The following is a 10,085-nucleotide window of genomic DNA, read 5'->3' on the forward strand; positions in this document are numbered from 1 at the left end:
TGTTTGCGGTGAGGAGGTTCTTGTAGTGGTGGAAGAAATGCGAAGGAAAGGAAAGAAGAAAAAGAGGAAGAAAAGGAGGAGGAGGAAGAAAAGAATTACCAGGAAGAAACAACCATGAAATTAGAAAAAAAGAAGAGGAGGAGGAGGATTAGGAAGAAGAAGAAGAGGAAATTAAGGAAGGACAGAATTACCAGGAAGAAACAACCATGAAATTAGAAAAAAAAGAAGAGGAGGAGGAAGAAAAGGAGGAAGAAGAAAAAGGAAATTAAGGAAGAAAAGAATTACCAGGAAGAAACAACCATGAAATTAGAAAATAAAGAGAGAAAAAGATACCGGTTGTTGTGGTGGTGGTGATGTCAAGGGACTATATATGTGGAGTGGTGGTAGGTGTCATGGTTGAGGTGGTGGTAAGTGGAGTGGTTGAGGTGGTTGTGATGACGGCATTGAAAAAAAGAAAGAAAAAAAGATTAAAAATTCTCACACACACACAAAAAAAAGTAAAGTTACCCAACAGGAAAAGAAAATTCTGACCCCAAAATAGTACGAGATGACCTAAAAATCATATAAATTAACCTGAAAAAGCTCGTTACTGCCCCTCTCATTAATTATTTCCAGAGGCCTAAAATAGATTGGTCGTGTTCTCATGAGTGGTGTTTCAGGTTCATGGTACAGAGGAAGGGTCACACTACCACCAGGGTCATAAAACTACCCCTGGAAATGCCCCCAAGACTCCTATGTTCATGGTACAGAGGAAGGGTCACACTACCACCAGGGTCATAAAACTACCCCTGGAAATGCCCACAAGACTCCTACGAAAGCCTTGTCAAATGTGTGTTTCTTAGGTTCATTGTACAGAGGAAGGGTCACAAAACTACCCCTGGAAATGCCCCCACACCTCCCACGAAAGCCTTGTCAAATGTGTGTTTCTTAGGTTCATGGTACAGAGGAAGGGTCACACTACCACCAGGGTCATAAAACTACCCCTGGAAATGCCCACAAGACTCCTACGAAAGTCTTGTCAAATGTGTGTTTCTTAGATTCACGGTACAGAGGAAGGGTCACACTACCACCCCTGGAAATGCCCACAACTCCCACGAAAGCCTTGCCAAATGTGTGTTTCTTAGATTCACGGTACAGAGGAAGGGTCACACTACCACCAGGGTCACAAAACCACCCCTGGAAATGCCCACAAGACTCCCACGAAAGCCTTTAAACTGTGTGTGCTGGGCCGCCAAAAAACTTTAAGAAAATGACCCTGAAACTAAACATGTATAACTTCCAATCTATTTATTTACTTGTCTATATATTTATCCATTTAACCACCATCACCACCACCTCCCTCACCACCCAAGCCAAATATGATGGTGTGTGTGTGTGTGTGTGTGTGTGTGTAAACTTGTTCAAAAAGGCCTTAAGTATTGTTCAGTGGATGTGTGTGTGTGTGTGTGTGTGTGTGTGTGTGTGTGTGTTATGGTATTGAACAATATAGATTAGAAGGAGTGTTTTGATTATGAAGGTTGTCTTATGCAATGTGTTCGATATTTTCTCTTCTCTCTCTCTCTCTCTCTCTCTCTCTCTCTCTCTCTCTCTCTCTCTCTCTCTCTCTCTCTCTCTCTCTCTCTCTCTCTCTCTCTCTCTCTCTCTCTCTCTCTCTCTCTCTCTCTCTCTCTCTCTCTCTCTCTCTCTCTCTCTCTCTCTCTCTCTCTCTCTCTCTCTCTCTCTCTAAAACATCCTATATCGGTGGTCTTAATCTGCAGTTTTACCAATCACTATCAACTGAAAGTACTGAGGGAGGGAGGGAACATCTTTTAGTGTAGAAAATCCTAAGGCAGCAAAATAGGCAAATGAGTAAGTCAATGCTTATTATTATTATCAGAGTTCAGTTATATTATTCTTCCCTCAGTATCCAGTCCTGTCTTAACCTGGTAGCAGCGACGGGCCAAATTTGTGGCTTTACCATGTAGCAGTGATGGGCCAAATTTGTGGCTTCACCGTGTAGCAGTGATGGGCCAAATTTGTGGCTTTACCGTGTAGCAGTGATGTGCAAAATTTGTTGCTTTACAAAATTACCAGCGACGGGCCAAATTTGTGGCTTTACCGTGTAGCAGTGATGGGCCAAATTTGTGGCTTTACCGTGTAGCAGCGACGGGCCAAATTTGTGGTTTTACCGTGTAGCAGTGATGGGCCAAATTTGTGGCTTTACCGTGTACCAGCGACGGGCCAAATTTGTGGCTTTACCGTGTACCAGCGACGGGCCAAATTTGTGGCTTTACCGTGTAGCAGTGATGGGCCAAATTTGTGGCTTTACCGTGTACCAGCGACGGGCCAAATTTGTGCCGTGATATAAACCCCCCAAATAGATGATGCATAATCTGATCACAAATGCTTCGGTATATATTATGAAATGGTTTGTGTGAGGGGTGATTTTTTCTCATTTTTCTCGCTTAGAGGGACCATTAAGAAACATGATCCCCGCTGCTACCGGGTTAAACTCTCCTTCCTTCTCTGGGTATGCTAAATTCCCTTCTCCTCTCTCGATCCTAACACTTATTTGGATACGGTATTGGATTCCTTTTCCTTTAGTATCCAGTCCTATCCTATACTTTCATTTGGATAACCTAGATTCCCTTCCTTCTTGAACCTAACACTTATTTTGATAGGGTATTGGATTCCTTTTCCTTGGTATTCAGTGCTATCCTATACTGTCATTTGGATAGCCTAAATTCCCTTCCTTCTTAATCCTAACAGTTATTTGGATAGGGTATTGGATTCCTTTCCCTCAGTATCTAGTCCTATCCTATACTGTCATATGGATAACCTAGATTCCCTTCCTTCTTGAACCTAACACTTATTTGGATAGGGTATTGGATTCCTTTCCCTCAGTATCCAGTCCTATCCTATACTGTCATTTGGATAACCTAGATTCCCTTCCTTCTTGAACCTAACACTTATTTTGATAGGGTATTGGATTCCTTTTCCTTGGTATTCAGTGCTATCCTATACTGTCATTTGGATAACCTAGATTCCCTTCCTTCTTGAACCTAACACTTATTTGGATAGGGTATTGGATTCCTTTCCCTCAGTATCCAGTCCTATCCTATACTGTCATTTGGATAACCTAGATTCCCTTCCTTCTTGAACCTAACACTTATTTGGATAGGGTATTGGATTCCTTTCCCTCAGTATCCAGTCCTATCCTATACTGTCATTTGGATAACCTAGATTCCCTTCCTTCTTAATCCTAACACTTATTTGGATAGGGTATTGGATTCCTTTTCCTTTAGTATCCAGTCCTATCCTATACTGTCATTTGGATAACCTAGATTCCCTTCCTTCTTGAACCTAACACTTATTTGGATAGGGTATTGGATTCCTTTCCCTCAGTATCCAGTGCTATCCTATACTGTCATTTGGATAACTTAGATTCCCTTCCTTCTTGAACCTAACACTTATTTGGATAGGGTATTGGATTCCTTTCCCTCAGTATCCAGTCCTATCCTATACTGTCATTTGGATAGCCTAAATTCCCTTCCTTCTTAATCCTAACAGTTATTTGGATAGGGTATTGGATTCCTTTCCCTTAGTATCCAGTCCTATCCTATACTGTCATTTGGATAACCTAGATTCCCTTCCTTCTTAATCCTAACAGTTATTTGGATAGGGTATCGGATTCCTTTCCCTCAGTATCCAGTCCTATCCTATACTATCATTTGGATAGCCTAAATTCCCTTCCTTCTTAATCCTAACAGTTATTTTGATAGGGTATTGGATTCCCTTCCCCTCAGTATCCAGTCCTATCCTATACTGTCATTTGGATAACCTAGATTCCCTTCCTTCTTAATCCTAACAGTTATTTGGATAGGGTATTGGATTCCTTTCCCTCAGTATCCAGTCCTTTATGTATGTGTGTGTGTATATATTCCGGATCTCGTTTTTAAAGCTGGGAAGGAGAACCAGCCTAAATATTCCTTATGTGGTATCATTTTTAACTATTATCATTATTATTATTATTATTATCATTATCATTATCACAAGGTCATACAACTACCCCTGGAAATGCCCCCAAGACTCCTATGAAAGCCTTGTCAAATGTGTGTTTCTTAGGTTCATGGTACAGAGGAAGGGTCACACTACCACCAGGGTCATACAACTACCCCTGGAAATACCCCCAAGACTCCTACGAAAGCCTTGTCAAATGTATGTTTCTTAGGTTCATGGTACAGAGGAAGGGTCACACTACCACCAGGGTCATACAACTACCCCTGGAAATACCCCCAAGACTCCTACGAAAGCCTTGTCAAATGTGTGTTTCTTAGGTTCATGGTACAGAGGAAGGGTCACACTACCACCAGGGTCATACAACTACCCCTGGAAATGCCCCCAAGACTTCTACGAAAATCTTGTCAAATGTGTGTTTCTTAGGTTCATGGTACAGAGGAAGGGTCACACTACCACCAGGGTCATACTGCTACCCCTGGAAATGCCCCCAAGACTTATACGAAAATCTTGTCCAATGTGTGTTTCTTAGGTTCATGGTACAGAGGAAGGGTCACACTACCACCAGGGTCATACTGCTACCCCTGGAAATACCCCCAAGACTCCTATGAAAGCCTTGTCCAATGTGTGTTTCTTAGGTTCATGGTACAGAGGAAGGGTCACACTACCACCAGGGTCATACAACTACCTCTGGAAATGCCCCCAATACTCCTACGAAAGCCTTGTCAAATATATGTTTCTTTGGTTCATGGTACAGAGGAAGGGTCACACTACCACCAGGGTCATACTGCTACCCCTGAAGGTGCCCCCAATACTTAAGGTTGAAATATTACTCCTTACATAAACTGAATAAAAATGTAATCAAGAACCACATGATGATGATAAAATAATGATGATAATGGTAACACGTTGGTCACCGGCTAATGTAGATAAGAGTAGCGCTTGTCGTTGATTCCTGAAGTTTTATGTGTGGGAGAAATAGTAATTATAAGGATGATAATAATAATTGATGCTGGAGGAGTGTCTGTGTTGGTCGAGTCTGTCCAGGTTTCTTATATGATGTACGTGGCAAGTGTTGAGTGAGAAGAGTAATAATAATAATAATAATAGTTCTGTGTGTGTGTGTGTTACTTCCCTCTGTACATGTGTTGTGAGGGGCTGTGGAGGAGGTGGAAGGGAGGAGGCCAAATGAGGCAAAGAAGGCCTGGAGACGGTGTGTGGGAGGAGACCTGGCAAGGGCCAACACCAGGGAGGAGAGTGTATCGTAGCCAGGAGTGGGAGACTCACGGCCCAGCCAACACCACAAGGGAAGGGAAGGACGCTGAGCCAGGGGAAGAAAAAAATGGTGTGTGTGTGTGGCTGCATAGCAAGGTGCAGTATGTAGGCAGTAAGGGTCACTCGCAGCGTCCCATCTCTGCCTCAGTCTGTCTGTCAGTCATATTTTGCTTCATACTCTTTCAGGTTCATGAACTGGATGACCTCCCCGTCCAGCACGGTGATTTTCATTATATCAAGTGATTTAAATCAGAGTAAAAACAACATGATTTAAATCAAACTTATATATATATATATATATATATATATATATATATATATATATATATATATATATATATATATATATATATATATATATATATATATATATATATATATATATATATATTGTTACGGCTGCCTGAGGTTCCCGCCAGGAAGTGACGTCACCGAGCGGGAAGGCCTGTGATTGGGGCGCGCACGAGGGCCTTGGGGGACGCCGGCAGGCAGTTGGATTCGAACCTCGGTCGGGACCTGAGGCTCGTAGCGTGGCGGTGCACGGACCCCCTTGGAGAAAGTGCCTGGCAGTGGCGGTGTTTGGGTTTGTGGACTTTAGTAGAGGGTTTCGACGGTCAACAAGTGGCCGGACCCCGGTGGAACAGTGTGGGAACTGTGACAAAGGAAATAAACCACGTTAAACCGGCGGATTGTGTTTCTCTGAGCCCGCTGAAGTGGAAGGGGTTTGCTTTCTCCACAGTAAAGTGCACTGGTGGCCAGAGGCTGGATTTCACGCACGCTGTCGCTCTCGGAGGGAACACAGGGTGGCACACACGCCTGGGAGTCGCACCTCAGGGGACCATGGACCCGGAAGTAACGTGAGTAGCCCATCCAGACGTTGGACGCCAGCCACAAGGAGCGGTGAGTCTCCTGGGGACGCTGACGGGGTTTTCGGGCGCCTGGGTGAGGTTACAGGAAGGTTACAATATATATATATATATATATATATATATATATATATATATATATATATATATATATATATATATATATATATATATATATATATATATACCGTATTTGACGGGTTTATAAAACACCTTTTTCCAGAAAAAAGACCCAGAAAATCAGCCTGTGTCTTATAATGAAGGTTCGTGGCTCGTGAAGTTTTCGTGGTACAGGCACTTAAATTATAGCGGATGTTTGTTCAGCAAACCTTTCCACAAACGTAAAGAAAGTGGCGGTCACCGCTACGTCAACAACGGCAACGTTTTCTGAAGTAACTGTGTATAACATTGGTACAGTACGTACTGCTACTGCTCATAAACCAACAACAGGCAGGAAGAAAACTAAGTGATGATGCTTGACCATACTGGGGTTTTTCAGGCACCGCCGAGTGGCCCAAGACTACCCACGTGCTGCCCCGAAGATCAGGGCGGATACAGGGAGGGGGCCCCCCGAAAAAGCTCCATTCCCCCCAGAAAACCTCGAGTGTATGCGGATAGTGTGTACAGAACTGACTCACTTATAATGTGCCGCAACTATAATAAGGAATGTGTCGTCGGCTGTAGGTATATGCAGGCGCGGATATGGGGGTGGGGAGCCAGATGGCCCGGGGCCCCCCCCAAAAAATATTAGGATAACAAAAATATTTGAAATACTCATGAATTGAGAAAACAAAATATATTAAAGATACCCCTAAAAAGCTAGAGAGCTTTACTATGCGGAGGTGGACGGGATGCTCAGGCAAGATTTTTTTTTTCGGTGTAGAAAGGGATATAAACAAACAGAAAACAGAAAAAACACCGCGCTGGAAAAGAAAACAAAACAAAAAAAATGACAAAAAAACGCGATTAAATAAAAAAACAGAAAAAAATACAAAAAAGAAAAAAAACGAACAAAAAAACACCGCGGTACAAAAAAAATCTGAAAATTAAACAAAAAATACAAAAGGAGGAGGAGGAGGAGGAGGGAGAGGAGGAGGAGGAGTAGGAGGAGGGGGAGTAAGAGGAGGAGTAGGAGGAGGAAGCGGAGGAGAAGGAGGAGGAGGACGAGGAGGGAGCGGAGGAGGAGGAGGAGGAGGGGGAGGAGGAGGACGGGGAGGGGAGCCTTGTCCCTGAGTCCCTCGTCTCTCTCTCTCGCTCTCTCTCTCGCTCTCTCATTTCTCTTTCTTCCGTTCCTTTTTTTTTTTCTTCCTCTGCGTACGTCTTTGTCTGTCTCTCTGTCTGTCTGTCTGTCTGTCTGTGGTCGCAGCCATAGGGGATGTGCAGCTATTCAGGAGGAAGGAAGTAAAGAAAGAAAGAAAGATTAGAATTAGCGGGGTTTTTCTTTAATATTTTTCTTTACGCCCTTGAACTGTTGTCTCCTTAGATGTAAAAAACGAAAAAAAAACGATCTGCGCTTTAAGACTATCTCGGAGCCGCTTCCCGTCAACACCAAGAACACTTCAACTGAATCGAACCCTCTCTCTCTCTCTCTCTCTCTCTCTCTCTCTCTCTCTCTCTCTCTCTCTCTCTCTCTCTCTCTCTCTCTCTCTCTCTCTCTCTCTCTCTCTCTCTCTCTCTCTCTCTCTCTCTCTCTCCTCTCTTCTTCTCTCTTAATGGTCCTTTCCTTCATTTTTTCTTTTATTCCATCTCTCTCTCTCTCTCTCTCTCTCTCTCTCTCTCTCTCTCTCTCTCTCTCTCTCTCTCTCTCTCTCTCTCTCTCTCTCTCTCTCTCTCTCTCTCTCTCTCTCTCTCTCTCTCTCTCTCTCTCTCTCTCTCTCTCTCTCTCTCTCTCTCTCTCTCTCTCTCTCTTTCCTGCCCTCCCTACCACGTGGTCATTTCTCTCAGCTTTCTTGTGCTTCGTGTAGATAAAAGATATTGATTGCTTATTTGAGTCGGAAAGCGTGGCAAACCCGTATGATAGTGTATGATATATATATTTTTTTACAACAAAGGACACAGCTCAAGGGCACAAAAGAAAGTAAACAATAAAAAAAAGCCTGCTACTAATTGCAAAATATATATAGGATGTGTTCGCTGACTTACACAAAGGCAAATCAGTAGAATTTTGAGACGCAGAAAAGGGAGATCGCGCTAGTGTGATTATGTACAAAATAGCAATAACAGGACGCAAGATAATAAGGAGAATTTTGAGACGCAGAAAAGGGAGATCGCGCTAGTGTGATTATGTACAGAATAGCAATAACAGGATGCAAGATTAATAGGGAGAATTTTGAGACGCAGAAAAGGGAGATCGCGCTAGTGTGATTAGGTACAAAATAGCAATAACAGGATGCAAGATTAATTAGTAGAATTTTGAGACGCAGAAAAGAGAGATCGCGCTAGTGTGATTAGGTACAGAATAGCAATAACAGGATGCAAGATTAATAAGTAGAATTTTGAGACGCAGAAAAGAGAGATCGCGCTAGTGTGATTATGTACAGAATAGCAATAACAGGATGCAAGATTAATAAGGAGAATTTTGAGACGCAGAAAAGGGAGATCGCGCTAGTGTGATTATGTACAGAATAGCAATAACAGGATGCAAGATTAATAGGAGAATTTTGAGACACAGAAAAGGGAGATCGCGCTAGTGTGATTATGTACAGAATAGCAATAACAGGATGCAAGATTAATTAGTAGAATTTTGAGACGCAGAAAAGGGAGATCGCGCTAGTGTGATTATGTACAGAATAGCAATAACAGGATGCAAGATTAATAAGTAGAATTTTGAGACGCAGAAAAGAGAGATCGCGCTAGTGTGATTATGTACAGAATAGCAATAACAGGATGCAAGATTAATAAGTAGAATTTTGAGACGCAGAAAAGAGAGATCGCGCTAGTGTGATTAGGTACAGAATAGCAATAACAGGATGCAAGATTAATAAGGAGAATTTTGAGACGCAGAAAAGGGAGATCGCGCTAGTCTGATTATATACAGAATAGCAATAACAGAATGCAAGATTAATAGGGAGAATTTTGAGACGCAGAAAAGGGAGATCGCGCTAGTGTGATTAAGTACAGAATAGCAATAACAGGATGCAAGATTAATTAGTAGAATTTTGAGACGCAGAAAAGGGAGATCGCGCTAGTGTGATTATGTACAGAATAGCAATAACAGGATGCAAGATTAATAAGTAGAATTTTGAGACGCAGAAAAGGGAGATCGCGCTAGTGTGATTATGTACAGAATAGCAATAACAGGACGCAAGATTAATTAGTAGAATTTTGAGACGCAGAAAAGGGAGATCGCGCTAGTGTGATTATGTACAGAATAGCAATAACAGGATGCAAGATAATAAGGAGAATTTTGAGACGCAGAAAAGGGAGATCGCGCTAGTGTGATTATGTACAGAATAGCAATAACAGGATGCAAGATGATAAGGAGAATTTTGAGACGCAGAAAAAGGAGATCGCGCTAGTGTGATTAAGTGCAGAATAGCAATAACAGGACGCAAGACAAATAAGGAGAATTTTGAGACGCAGAAAAGGGAGATCGCGCTAGTGTGATTATGTACAAAATAGCAATAACAGGATGCAAGATTAATAGGGAGAATTTTGAGACGCAGAAAAGGGAGACAGTTATATTGTGTGTGTGTGTGTGTGTGTGTGTGTGTGTGTGTGTGTGTGTGTGTGTGTGTGTGTGTACAGTACTTATAAACAGAACGTAACAGAACAACAACAAAAATAAAATAACAAAATAATAGAACAAAAGAACAAGACTTCAAATAAAATGACAAAATAATAGAATAAGAAAAATTTTAAGACGAAAAATAACAAAACAACAGCAAAACAAAAATAAAATAACAAAATAAGAAAAAAATAAGAAAAAATAACAAAACGAAAACAAAA

At 42.0% G+C, this 10,085-nt stretch overlaps 1 long non-coding RNA gene across 16 annotated transcripts; it reads right to left on the reverse strand.

Moving 5' to 3' along the window:
* Positions 1-425: 425 nt before the first annotated feature.
* LOC126988471 (uncharacterized) lies at positions 426-5,479 on the reverse strand. Of its 16 annotated transcripts, none has more exons than XR_007742025.1 (7): positions 4,791-5,479; positions 3,821-4,684; positions 3,320-3,619; positions 2,819-3,218; positions 2,239-2,618; positions 896-1,922; positions 426-729 (listed from the first exon to the last, which is right to left on the reverse strand). It is a non-coding gene; the product is annotated as an uncharacterized LOC126988471 (long non-coding RNA). The 16 variants fall into 16 exon arrangements; XR_007742022.1 differs by lacking the exon at positions 426-729 and adding an exon at positions 731-806; XR_007742029.1 differs by lacking the exon at positions 426-729 and adding an exon at positions 3,620-3,719 and having other exon boundaries at positions 1,630-1,922; positions 2,819-3,319; positions 3,420-3,519; positions 4,791-5,476.
* Positions 5,480-10,085: the final 4,606 nt, after the last annotated feature.

Source organism: Eriocheir sinensis, chromosome 69, assembly GCF_024679095.1.
Source record: "Eriocheir sinensis breed Jianghai 21 chromosome 69, ASM2467909v1, whole genome shotgun sequence".
NCBI classification, from domain to species: Eukaryota; Metazoa; Arthropoda; class Malacostraca; order Decapoda; family Varunidae; genus Eriocheir; species Eriocheir sinensis.